Source organism: Theropithecus gelada, chromosome 11, assembly GCF_003255815.1.
Source record: "Theropithecus gelada isolate Dixy chromosome 11, Tgel_1.0, whole genome shotgun sequence".
In the NCBI taxonomy this organism is placed as follows: Eukaryota; Metazoa; Chordata; class Mammalia; order Primates; family Cercopithecidae; genus Theropithecus; species Theropithecus gelada.
This window is the reverse complement of record NC_037679.1, coordinates 13,274,154-13,287,313: the sequence shown is the minus strand read 5'-3', so window position 1 is coordinate 13,287,313 and position 13,160 is coordinate 13,274,154. Positions and strand designations below refer to the sequence as shown.

Genomic DNA, 13,160 nt, shown 5'->3' with positions numbered 1-13,160 from the left:
TATCGACTGACATGTGTGTTTCCATATGGCCCCACAGCGGACAGACGTGAATTCAGGCCTCCTAGCACTCGGAACGCTAAGTGTGGGGTGTGTATGCATGGGGATCCTGAGCTGGCACCTCTGGGACAGTGAGGACAAAGGGGCCAAGAGAGCAGGCAAAACTCCACCAGAAAGGCCATGTGTGGGGCTCAGTGTCCATCTGTGGGCAGAGGAGAGATGAAGAGAAATGGTGAAAGGAATAGGAGAAAGAGAAGAAATAAAAATGAGGGCACTGAAACAGAAAGAGCTAACATCCACACAAAGAGAGGCCGGGAAACACCGGCTGAGCTTGAGGAGCGGGTGGTGGGCAGCGGGAGGCAGGCGAGAGACAGCCTCGGGAGCCCAGCAACCAAAACAATTGGCCAGGCTTGTGGCTGGAAAGGTGGGCAGGATGGCAGGGAGGGGAAGGGGCTGCAGAGAAAAACCCTGCTCTCTGGACAGGGGAGAGGCGGTAACTGAACTTGCTTCTTCCAGCTCACAAGCTCACAGCATTTCCCCCGCTCTCTGTGAGCCCAGGGCTGAGATTGACGGGCCTGCAGCTTCTCTGGGTCCTGGGTGGATTTGAATAATTAAGTCATCTGGATTCTTATGATTTACCATTTTCAATGATAAATAGACAGCGCCCAAGCCAGCCAGTTGGCAAAACTCTGGCTGCTAGTTATAATTTGTCAAGCTGCCAGCAGATTCATGTTTTATGCTAATGGAGGGGGACTCATTGACTAGGGGGAGGCAGTGACCGGGTCAACTCTTTCCTCAGGCACCCCAGAGGTCGAGAGGTCAGGGGAGAAAGGCCGAGGCTGGTATGGATTTTCTGTAAGGGTCGGTGTAATTTTATAATAATTCAGCGGGTACACACACTCTGACATACACTGAGGGTCATGTATGGAGAGATATGTTCAGATCTGCAGGCACCTCTATCCCCCTTCACACACACACACACACACACACCGGCAACTGTGCAGGCGTCTGGGCCTGGCACAGGCACACTTATCTGCCCCCCTTCAGCTCGCTCACACATGCACACCCTTGTTATCACCTTGAGGCACGTGATTACACCAAGGCAAACTCACAGACCTGCTCTGCAACCTGGAGAAACATATCATATCACCCCTAACCTTCTCACCTCTGACGAAGCAATGTTTTGGAGGGCCCCACTACCGCCCATCCCAAACCCTTTATTTTGGGACTTTCGTGGTGGCTGATCCCAGCCCAGGCCTCTTGCTCCCATTCTAACATTTTTCCAGTGGGGAAAACAAATGGGCCCCAGGGAAGTCCTGCTTGTTAACCAGCTGGGGCTGGGTAGCTGAAGCTGGGAAGTCAGGAGCTCTGAGACCCAGCACATGGAAAGCTGCAATGAGAATCAGCTGACTCCGAACCACACTTTCTTTTCCATTGTTTTATTTGTATATTGGTCCACAACACACTGAAGTCTCACCGTTGCAAAATTTTTTTTTTCATATTTGTGGCAAACTGAGGTAGAGGCAATGCTTGGCACAGAGTAGGTACTAGATAAATATTAGTGGAATGAACAGCCGAAGCGACTGACTTCTAAATGGAGCAGATTGTTCATTTCACTTCTGTTCCTCCACCTCAGCAAACCTTTACATCCTCACTGGTTTGTGAGGGCAGAGAACAGGTGTGGCCTTTGGTGTGATAAGAAATGCTAATTTTATACAAACCGAAGCAATCTGGTCTCAATTTTGACCCCCAAATGCCCTCAAAATGGATCAACGAGCCACGGAGGCTTGAGGAAGGAGGGAGCCTCTGCCCTTCCTCCTGGCCAGAAGAGAATTTGAATTTGCTTTGAGTAGCTTATGGGCAGAGCTGGAAGCTGCAGTTCATGACTGTCAGCAGCTCTGAGGCTGATGGAGGCATGGGGAAGGATTAAGGGCCTGGGAGAAAACATTTAATTTCCCTGTACCCCACCACCCCAACATGCAAACTGAACAGAGCAGAGGCCATGGCAGCAAGAACCCAGAGACAGAAGCTGCTTCTAGCATCAGGCTCCAGGATGCAACTGCGGCTCTCAGCTCTGCGCGCTGAGATTCCAGATCCTGCAAAGCAAGTCAGGTTCCTTCCTTCCCTGCCAGGCTGGAGTAAGGAGGCTGTTCTAGGCAGGCACTCTGCAGCCGCTCACCAAGGTCTGGAACAAGCTACCTTCCTTCTTTGCCAAGCAGATGTGGATGGCGGTGGGCCTGGCTAATCAGGGGTGTTCTGTGGAAAGATAGCCACCAGCCAGAATCGCCAGCCTCTCCATTCCAAGGGATAGATGACCCCTAAATGCATCAGGAATAGGGAAATATGCTTTGCTTATTTAAGAGTTTGAGGCTCCGACCTGGCGTCATTGACCTCACTCTCACTCACCCTGGGAGAGTAACAGCCTTGGGGGCATCAGCAATTCCATTTTCGGGAGCAGGGACAGGCTGACTGTGGCTTGCAGATGGCTGGGAGTGGGGAAGAATTGTCTAGGGGTGAGCCAAGGGGATGTGAAGGTCATAATCATGATTAATACATAAAACTAATTTATTCATCCCACATCTGGTTAGCAAAGCTTACTCCCCATTTCCCGCCTCATCTTTTGTTTTTTTTCTTTTTTTGAAACAGGGTTTTGTTCTGTCACCCAGGCTGGAGTGCAGTGGCATGATCTCAGCTCATTACAACCTACATCTCCTGGGCTCAAGCCATCCTCCCGCCTCAGCCTCCTGAGTAGCTGGTACTACAGGTGCACACCACCATGCCTGGCTAATTTTTGTATTTTTCATAGAGACGGTTTTGCCATGTTGCCCAGGCTGGTCTTGAACTCCCGGGCTCAAGCATTCCTTCTGCCCTGGCCTCCCAAAGTGCTGGGATTACAGGAGTGAGCCACCAAGCCCAGCTGCTCCCTCCCCATCTTCTAATCCTGCTATTTGCATCCACATAATGAACTCTTGAGGGCAGGGTGCATGTTAACCAGCCTAAAGGGCTTAGAGCAGAGCAATCTGGCATATAAAGATAGTACAAGATCCCCAACTTGGACTGGATGAAAAGGGAGACAGAGAAATCAGAAAGGTTGGAAGGAAGAGAGAGAGAAAGAGAAATAAAGGAAGGGAGAAGCTAGAGAAAAGAGGGGAGGAAAAGCTTAAAGAGCAATGCTAGACAGTGCTGGTCAGAGGCCTCCCTGAGAGCACGGCAAGGTTGACTGTGAACATGCCTTTCTAACCAGTGGTTTGGGGGTGCCCCAGCCCATCCTCAAGGCATACACTGCCCTTGGAGGAACTGGCTAACCTCAGTGACCTGCCCCATCCCACTTTTGGGAGACAAAGGAATTGGCTCTAAGAAACCTTGTGAATCAACCAGAGCACATGAGCAGGGCATGGGGAGTGCAGGCCCAATAGGCTGAAGATACCCAGAAATCTCAAGTTGATCCTCTCCATAGCTGAATCTAAAGTCACCTTACCAATTAATCTCTTTGTGTGTGTGAATTCAGTGAAATCTACTGCAGACCTAAGGTCCACTTGCCCTGGTAGGGAATGTCTTCCTTCCCTTTCATGTATGAGATCCTTTCTGTGACTCTTCCAGGATTTGCAAACCTCCTCCCAAGCTCTTTGCAGATGAATCCAACCCCTCCTGGCATGGAGAAACTCCTTGACCTGAAAGGTGGTTTTCTGGGGCAGGGGTGGAGATAAGGATAGCAAAGGAGGAAGACTTTTCTTCTCACCAATGGAAGAAAATGAAGATCTCACTCCCAGCCCCCCATCCTCCCACCCCCTACACCCCCACACCCCCCTTCCACCCTCGAAAACTGAACTAGGTCTTATCTTCATCCCTGTCTCATTTGTACATACTCAAGCAGGCTAACCAAAACTACAGAAAAACCCTCCAGTGCAAAGGGCTCATTTAACAAATGATCACTGGGCACAGTGGCTTAACCTGTAATCCCAGCACTTTGGGAGGCTGAGGTGGGCGGATCACTTGAGGTCAGGAGTTCGAGACCAGCCTGGCCAATATGGTGAAACCCCATCTCTACTTAAAATACAAAAATTAGCTGGGCGTGGTGGCGCATGCCTGTAATCCCAGCTACTCAGGAGGCTGAGGCAGGAGAATCACTTGAACCGTGAGGTGAAGGTTGCAGTGAGCTGAGATTGTGCCACTGCATTCCAGCCTGGGCGACAGAGCAAGACTCCGTCTAAAAAAACAAAAAACAAAACAACAACAAATGATCAAACAGGCCCAAGGTCACAGAACCAGAGCACCTCCAAGCCCAGAACAAAGCTGCCCAGTCTTCAGACAGCCTCTTGCAGCAGGGTGGGAATGGAGGCGCTTGGGGCTGCGGGTGAGAGGATTGAGCCCAGGAGAAGGCGCCGCCAGGGTGGGAATCCACGACCAGTCCCTGCCTCACTGGCCTCTTCTACTTCATGTGCGGCTTTTGGAACCAGATCTGGACCTGCATGTCATACAGCCTCAAGGCCACACATCCAGCTTGGCAGGCTGTGCCGGGGTCAGGTAGGGCTGCAGGAAGAACTCCAGCTCGCTCAGCTTCTTCGAGAAGCCGGTATGCAGGCAGCTGGCCCCTGCCTCTACCTCCCCTGGTTCATAGGGCTGGGTCCTGGAGAGGCGGAGTGGTGGTGGTCAGGGCCTCCGCAGCCCAAGGTGAAGCAGGGAGGGGCCCCAACTGGGCTTTCTGCTCACCCTCCATCTCCTCTTCCCTCCCTGTGCTCCTCAGGAACCGGGATCCCCTTTCTGTTAACTGTTAACCCTAGTTGAGTTCATGTTTCTCTTTCTCTCTCTCTACCCTCCTTCCCCTCACTCCCCTTCTTCCTTCTTTATCTCACTGTATCTTCATTTCTCATTTTTTCCTTCCTTCTTTTGCTTCATTTCTGCCCTACCTTCACTTTCTCTCTTTCTTCCATTCCTTCCCCTGTCCTCGCTTCTTTCCCTTGTCCCTGTCTTTCCTCCTTTTATGCCTTTATGTCTCCCTTCCCTTTCTTTTTTCTCACTTTTACCTCCCTTTCTTTCCCTTCCTTTTTCTTATACTCTCTAGCTCTCTCCTTTCATTTGCTTTCTGTTTCTTTCCCTATTTTTCTCTTTTCTCTTCCTTTCTGCCTTTATCTCTAATCTTTTTAATTCTTTTTTTCTATTTTAACAGGCCCCAGACTATCTCTAATCTTAAAAACCCAAACAAACCTAGTCTTGCTTCTTCCTTCTGCCTTTTATCAATATTCCTTTCATGTTATCTCTATCCCGGCCACCCTTCCAGAATACCTTTCTGTCTCCAGCATTAGGGCTTTTTCATATCTTTTCCTCTCTCCCAGTCTTTTCTCTTTGTTGTTCTGAATTTTTCCAGTCCTTTATGCTGTTTCTCTAGGCTGCCCTCTTATCTTCCTTTGTTTCTAAATTCCCTCTCATTCGCAGTAGGCACAAGGCATAAAACTGGCCCCTCCCTAGTCGAGGTTTTTGTCCTGTGTCAGCCCAGCCATCCTTCATGCATTTCTTTCTCAACTCCTCTCAACTTGAGACTCAATCTCAAGGGCCCAGGAATAGAGCTATTTCCCCCAACTTGAGAAGTCAGGGTTGGGTCCACAGCTCCCCATTACAGGCTTAGGGGAGCCTTGCCAAACTGCTGTCACTCCATCAATCCTAAGAAGAAAAGGGAAGAGGAGCAAGGAAAGACAAAAAGAGAGAGAGTCCCATAGATCTGTGGGATTGGGTTGGGGGGTGGGGCGGGGGGGTAGTATTGGAGAGGCAGGAGCAAAAAGGACCACATTCATCAAAGGGGGAGTGGGGTAGGCAGAGGACCAGACACCTTCTCTCAGAGCACACAAAGCCCCAGCAGCCTACAAGAAGATGCCCAAGCCATCTCCGATGTTTGCTTTGGGACTGGGGATGGATGAGGCCTTCCATCCAAATCCTCTGGACTGCAGAGGTGTGAAGGGCCCCGGTATATAAGGAAAGAAAAGGGTTTACATTCATTTTGAATATCAGTGGGTTTTGTGTCTGTCCCTGGACACGTCCCTCTCAAAGGCCCCTTTCTTAGGGGACCAAGCCAAACTCCCTGTAGGCAGTGCCAGCGGAAGCCCTCCTAAACCTCTCAGCTAGGCCAGTCCAACTCTGTCCGGGGCTTGCCAATGAGCAGATGCCCAGCAGGTGCCAGGGCAGCTGCTGGGCCACAGCAGAAAAACTTCAGGAATAGCGAAAACAAAGGCCTGGGCAGATTTGCCGCTTCTGACCCAGCAGGGCCAAGTGGCCTCTGGAGGTGTCTACCCAGGAAGGGCCAAAACACCACGTGTTGCACGTGGGAATTTTCTCTCCTGGGATCCACATCCCTTCCCGGCCCTTTCCAAGGAGTCCGAAAGTGGCCTCTGCCACCTGCCTGGCTCCTCCAGCCCAGGGCTCCCCAGGAGGGACCCAACCTAAAAATTAAAGGCACAACATAGACCCTTGCCGCCTGGCCAGACCTCCCCGCCCCGGAACACCCCGGGCTCCAGGGTATCCCCCAACACCTGCAGCGGCCTCTGCCCTAGTCCACTTCCCCAGGCCGCCCGGCAGCTTCTACACCCGCCTGGGCCTACCCTTCCCCCTTGTCCTGGGCCCCGAGTTCAGCTGTGCCCTCTGAACCCACTCTCTGCCCTAAACTGCCCTTGGAAGAGCCTCCCTATCCGTTCCTCCTGGGGCATCTCTTGGGTAGGGGAGGAAATCTCAGCCCTGGGAGGGGAGTAGGGGCCTTTTCCTTGCCCTGCTTTGGGAACTGGAGGAGCGGGAGGTTGTGTTGGAGGCGGGAGGGGGCACGCGCTTGGCTCCATCTTAGGGAGATGGGTCTCTGACTCAAACTGGCTTCAGAAAAAAAAAAAAAAAAAAGATTCTGGGGAGTTGTTCCTTCTCTCGGATCACTCCTAACTTAGAATCAACGTAAGGTCCCAGGACAGCAGGGACCTGGGCAGTCTTGGACTAAGGCGCTGGGCGGATCTCCCGCCCTGTCCCGGCAGAGTCGGAAACGGGCTGGCGCTTCCTTCCCTTTCCGCGGGGCGTGTCTGGGGATCTCCAAGCGTCTCTAAGGGCCTGCTGGGGTGAGCGGGTTTGGGACGCGGCTGGGTTTTTCTAGGCTGGTAATGGATCCCGACTGGGGAACAAGCACGCACATCCTTCCTTCAGTACGGGAAGCCGAGCACCCTCTCTCCCACTTCAGCCCTGGAAATCCCAACTCCGCTCCCTTCTCCATCTCCCCTCAAAAAACTTTTCCGAAGTTCCCCCAAGTTGCATTGGAGGAAAGAAGTCGTCTCCCTCAGACTGTGGGTTTCTCGGCCCCTAACCCTCCCCTCAGTCCCCAGTTTCGGAAGCAACCCTCCCCCTCCTCTGCCAGCTACCACCTTAGTCCCTAAGCTCGGGGAGGAAAGCTGGTCTGATCCCATGCCTCTGACAGAAGCCCAACCCCAGCCCGAATTTCTCCGGGGGAAGGCAGATTAGTGTCAGCCTGCGGGGGAAACAGGGGTAAGGGGAGGGAGAGACCGGGACGGGGAGAGACAGATTGTTCTCGGGCTGAATCGCACCCGTCCCGGGCCCAGCTTACCTACTGCAGACCGGCTCCTCTAGATTTCCATCCTCTCAAAAGTTTGTCCTTCTCTCAAACGATTCCGGGAGGAGCGCAAACTTGGCCCTTGGGGAGGGCAGGCGGGCCGGGTACCCTTGAAGGCGCAGGCGCCTGATCCAGAGCAGGCCCCGGGGAAGCGGGACTCGGGGGCACGGTCGCCAAAGTGGGGACCCGCGCAGTGATCCAGAGGGAGAGCGTTCAGGCGCCCGGGCTGGGGGCTACACTGCTGGCGCGGGACGGCCCGGGACAGAGTGGGCGCTATAGCGGGAGTGGCGAGCAGGGCCGGGCGGGCCCGGGGAACTGGAGGGAGAGGTCCCTGGGTCCCTGGCGACGTCTCTCGCTTCCTCCAGTTTCTGCCCTGCCGGTGTGCCCCAGCCCACAACATTCCCTCGACCTCTTCTGGGGCGGTGCTCAGGGCCCCCCCATGGCGAAAAGGGAGGGTGAAGTGATGAGGAGCCCCTCCCGCCTTAGCCCCTCCTCAGCCCCCACGCCACAGCCCCCCCTTTCTCCCCAGAGCCGAGGGACAGACAGAGAATTGCGACTAGAAATTCGATCGATTGGTACGAGGGACCACGTGGCCAGGGGCTGGCCAATGACCAGGCCGCCCGGGATGAGCTAATAATGGAAGCAATTTGTAACTTTCAGTAGCTCTCTAGGCCTGAGTACCGGAGGGAGGGAGGCGGGCAGAGGAGGGGAGATGGGCACCCCCAGTCTTTCCATCCTCCTCATTCTTCTAGGGGCACCCGAATTCCCCATTCCTTATTTCCCCTATCGCGCAGGCACTGGCAGGGTTCTTTGCGCACTCCTGTTGGCCGCTGCGGCTCCAAAACAAGGTAAGCTTGTCCTCTACCCCTCAAACTCTTCACTACCCGCATCCCGTTTACTGGCACCTGCAAACCACAGCCTCCCTTCCTGTCCCATTAGTCAACTTAAATCGGATTTTATTTTTCCTCTTAGTTGAAAGAAAAATATTTTTGTATTCTTTTGTGTAACTTATCTCGGATTTGGAGAAAATTTTAATTCAAATTAATACACTTTTATGGGGGGGTGAGTAGTACTTTCCTCTTTTTCAATAAATTTGTATACTTGCTACTTTATGGAGAGTTTACTTTTCTTTGGGGATGAGTTATACCTTATGTTTTCACATGTGTTATTTCTTTAATGATAAGTTCAACTCCTTTCTCCATTCCATCCTCCAATTTTGCTATTTATAAATATCATCTAGTAGATTTAGAGTTTATTCATTTTTCTCCTCCCTCACTAGTTTTTCAGCTGTTACAGAATCACCACAATTTATTTTTCTCTGTGTGGATGAGGTTTTGTGTTGATTCCTCTTTTTGTTTTGTAAATGAATTTATTGTTTGGGAAACTCTGGGGGTGTGTGTGTGTGTGTGTTAAAAAGTCTTTTGATTAATTCCAACCTCTCCTCTTCTGAAGAACAATTTGCTTGAAATGTTTTGTGTATTTTCCTCCTTTTTATTGTGTTTACATCTGAGGTATTTTCCCTTCTTTAAAACCTGACCTCTTTTTAAAAATTAATATTTTGCATGTTAAACCATTTTTAAGGTTTTTATGTTATAAACTTCAGTGGTTAGTAGATTTACTTGCCTTTCCCTGACCTCCTTCACACGCCTGCCTCCTTCATCTCAGAGCTTCCATCCCCAGCTTCCACAATTCTCAGCTTCCAACGGCCTCATCCCCCGCTCCCTTCCCAGCCAAGGAGGGATGCCTGGGAAGTAGACAGTGTCCTTCTTGGGTCAGAGCCTATGCTCTGGTTCTAGTTCAGGACACCTCCAGTCTGACCTCCAAGCCAGCAAAACCAGTGAGAGCAGAATTTCTGTTCAACTTTTTCATTTGGGACTAAGTTCTTTCCACTCGGCTGTGTTCTGGAGAACTCTCTGATGCATGAAATCGAATTTTTAACTTCTCATTTTTTCCCTAAATTCTAAGAAAAGTGCAAGCAGATTGTTTTTCTTCCTTAAATGTAAGCTGTTAGCTTAGGGGTCAGCCCTTTGGGTCTTTTACCTCCTGGGGGAGACTTCCCAGAGAGACCACACAGTGTTGATTCTTCCTGTTAGTTTTGGTTAAGGTAGAAGGGGCAGGGATTGGGGAAGCCAATATTGATCTCTGGCTCTAGCTCTGCACAAAGAAGGGTAGAGAGCTGACTTGGGGACTTGTCCCTTTGGTTAGTAAGGTTTGGCTTAGGAGAGAGTTTGTAGTAAATCCCAACTCTGAGGAAATTCTTCTTTTTAGCATTACTGTGAAAATAGTTTAATAAACTATTAAAATGGTGTGACATGGTTTCAAACTATTCAGATTTCTTGAAGTAACAAAAATAAAATTACAAGAGTAATTTGTGTTTCCCAAAGATCAACCTCCAGTGACTGTCCATTTCTCTCAGGGAAACAGAACCCAACTGGGCAGAAGTAAAACTGCCGCCCCTCCCCTCTCAGTTCCCCAGTCACATTGACATTCTGGGCACATTTGGCCCAGCCCCCATCCCTGCTTCTCCCAAGTATGAATCTAAATTACTATTAATAAGGGGCCGCTCCAAGTTAATTGGCATTAAAAGAATTCATTTCAATTTGTTAATATTAAATGAATGCTCTGCACTTTAGCTTCCTTCTTCACCCTGGATTCCCAGATGAGTGATGGGAAGAGGGGGCAGGGAAGTAGAATGAGGATTTTATTTCTGGCTCTCCAGCTTAGCAACTGTGGTGCCTTCCCTAGGGGTGTGCGATCAGGCTCAGTGGGGGCCTGACTGGGGAAAGTCTGATGGTCTTTTTTCGTGAAATTCATCTGTTTCAGTAGGAGTCGGGGGGGGGGGGGGGGGGGGAGCAGAGGGAGAGGGACAGAATGGTTTGGGGGACTTTGTGGGGAGCGGAGGGACTAGGGAGAAAGTGGGAAGGGAAAGGAACGGAGGTCAACAGTTTTGGAGAACAAGGGTTGTAGGCTGTGGGGTAAAGTAGATTTGTGAAGAACTGGTGCTAGGAACTAAACAACCCACCTAGAAGGGGAGGGGCTTTGGGCAGGGGTGGGGAGGTGGGATTTGAGGCAAAACAGCTAGGAGTTCTGAAACTATTAATATCTAGCTGTGTGACTCGGGGCAAATTGCGTAACTTTTCTCTCTGCCTTAGTTTCTTGACCTGTAAAACAGGGATAACAATAATAGAACTTATCTCAGGGGGTTATTCTGAATTAGAAGAAATACATGTCGTGTGTTTTCCACAGTGCTTGGCACATAGAAACTGCCAGTAAATGTTAGCTCTTTTTATGGCAGAGTGGTTAACAGGATGGATTCTGGAGCTAGATGGCCTGGTTTTGAATCTCGGTCATGCCTTATGTGAGTTGTATGACCTAGGCAAGTTACTTAACCCCTTGTGCTTTAGTTTCCTTGTCTGTAAAATGGGGTTAATAGTACCTAGCTCAAAGGCTGCTGTCAGGATTAAATGAGTTATATGTACGAAGAGCCTGGAACAATGCCTTCCCATAGGAAACATTATGTAAGCATTAGTTGTCATTGGTATTGTTGCTCTTCTGATCTAGAAAGGTCAGAAATAGATGCACAGGTGAGTTACTACTTACAGGCTAAGATTGGAATCAGTTCAACTCTTTCACTCCTATTCCTGAAGCTAGTCCTACAACTGGGGCTGCATATGAGGGCTTGGGGAGAGATCCTGTAACCCTGGAAGCTGGGATATCCAAATTCTTCCTCTGCTCTAGCTCTTGGGTTGGTGGTCCCTCCAAGACCCATAGACTCGAAGTCACTTCTTTTTCCCTGGGTGGGGTTGGGGTGGGGCTGGTAATGGTAGAATTACTTTCTTGGTGTAATAACTCCCATTGGTAGAGAGTTAGTCCTGGGAATGTGAGTTGGGGGAGGTTGGGTAGAGCAAAGGAGACTAAATATCCTCTATGTACCAGCTCACACACACTTGACCTCACCAGAGATTTGGGAAGACAGAGATTTGAAGAGAGGAAGTGATCTGACAAAGTCCTAAAGTTAGAACTTGGCAGAGTTGGCATCTGAACTCTGATCTGCCTGATGACAAACTTAAAGCCCTTCCATTGCTGCATGCTTTTTGAAGGGAGGGATGGGACACGTGTCAACTTGGGCCAGGACCATGGGGTAGATGGAAGATGGGCGAAGACAGAGTGTTGGAATGGGAAGTGGCCGAGCAGGAATTTTTCAGTCATGGAAGACTTCCTGAGAAAAGAGATTCCAGGCCAGGGTTCAGATGGTAGGGGAGAGAGGATAGGAAGTAAAGAAGAGGGAAGGAGCCACGCATTGGCAAGGAAGGAGGAAAAAAAGGGTTTATGCAAAGGTTGGGTCAGAGTAATGGACATGAATTCGATTTGCCTTGGGTTTGCCTTGCTGGTACCATTTATTGAGGGCATACTATGTACTAGGTACATACGTGATCACATTTGATGCTCACAACAGCCCTGACAAGTGGGTTTCTTACCCCTATTTCCAAAAGAGTTCATTGAAGTTCTGAGAGCTTAATCCCTGCTTTAGGTTACATAGCAGTAGCTGGGTTTCCTGGCACCAGAACCCATGCCTAGGCTGCCCTGAGCATGGCTTCTGTGTCCCAGTCTCAACTTCCATGACTGGTTCTGGTCCTCCTGTTTCCCGGCATTTGTAGTCACTCTTGGTGACTGGGAACAAAGGGTTAGAGCATGAGCTGAAACTGAGAGAGGGAGTGGCAGGCAGGCAGTGGGGACAGAAACTTTTCTCACATCCACCCATGTGAAGAAGATGGACAGAAGGGTGGTCTTTCTGGAGGGGGGCTTCCAAGCCACTTTCCCGAGACTGCTGATCTTGGTATGAATGGCAGGGACCTGACTGGATAGGGGATGGGTGGTCACATTGTTTTCTGCGCTGTAGACTTTATTTCCCTTCCTTTGGGAAGAAAAGAGGAAGAGGATAGCTCAGATGTGGGTTTGAGCCCTGGATTAAGACTGCCCATGTCCACTAAAATCTCTTCTTTCCTTGCTGCACGAGGGTAGAGAGACGCCCAGCTGGACACCACATTTCCCAGCTGCTCTTGTTGCCAGGTGTAGACATAGGGGAATGTGAGGCGAGCATGTCCTCAAAGGCTGACGACATTGGGTAAATTCTCCTTTGTATTCTCTCTTTCATGAGCTGGGCAGATGTGCCTGAGACAGGTGTGACCAGGCAACTGAAAAGACATCCCTAAGAGAAGACACAGCAAAGGTGTGAAAGGAACACACATCCCTGACTGACCAGGTGGAACTGTCCAGCTGCCTGCTGTCTGGAACTGCTTCCTCCCAGACTAAGTGAGAAATAAACTTCTGTTTTCTATATGCTACTGTGTTTTGGGGCCTTTATGTTATAGCAGTTTTGCTGTCATCCTTTCTGATTCACCTTCTCACACCAGATATTTCAAATTAAAAAGATTATATCAGGTCAAGTGCAATGGCTTGTGCCTGTAATCCCAGCACTGTTGGGGGGCTGAGGCAGGCGGATCACTTGAAGCCAGGAGTTCGAGACCAGTCTGGCTAACATGGTAAAACCCCATCTCTACTAAAAAATACA

At 50.2% G+C, this 13,160-nt stretch overlaps 2 long non-coding RNA genes across 2 annotated transcripts; one reads left to right on the top strand and one right to left on the bottom strand.

Moving 5' to 3' along the window:
• Positions 1–1,420: 1,420 nt before the first annotated feature.
• Positions 1,421–8,161, bottom strand: LOC112634778. Its single transcript, XR_003121822.1, has 2 exons — positions 7,583–8,161; positions 1,421–2,253 (listed from the first exon to the last, which is right to left on the bottom strand). It is a non-coding gene; the product is annotated as an uncharacterized LOC112634778 (long non-coding RNA).
• A 42-nt stretch (positions 8,162–8,203) lies between these two features.
• LOC112634583 lies at positions 8,204–12,928 on the top strand. The gene is made up of 2 exons (XR_003121791.1): positions 8,204–8,436; positions 12,747–12,928. It is a non-coding gene; the product is annotated as an uncharacterized LOC112634583 (long non-coding RNA).
• Positions 12,929–13,160: the final 232 nt, after the last annotated feature.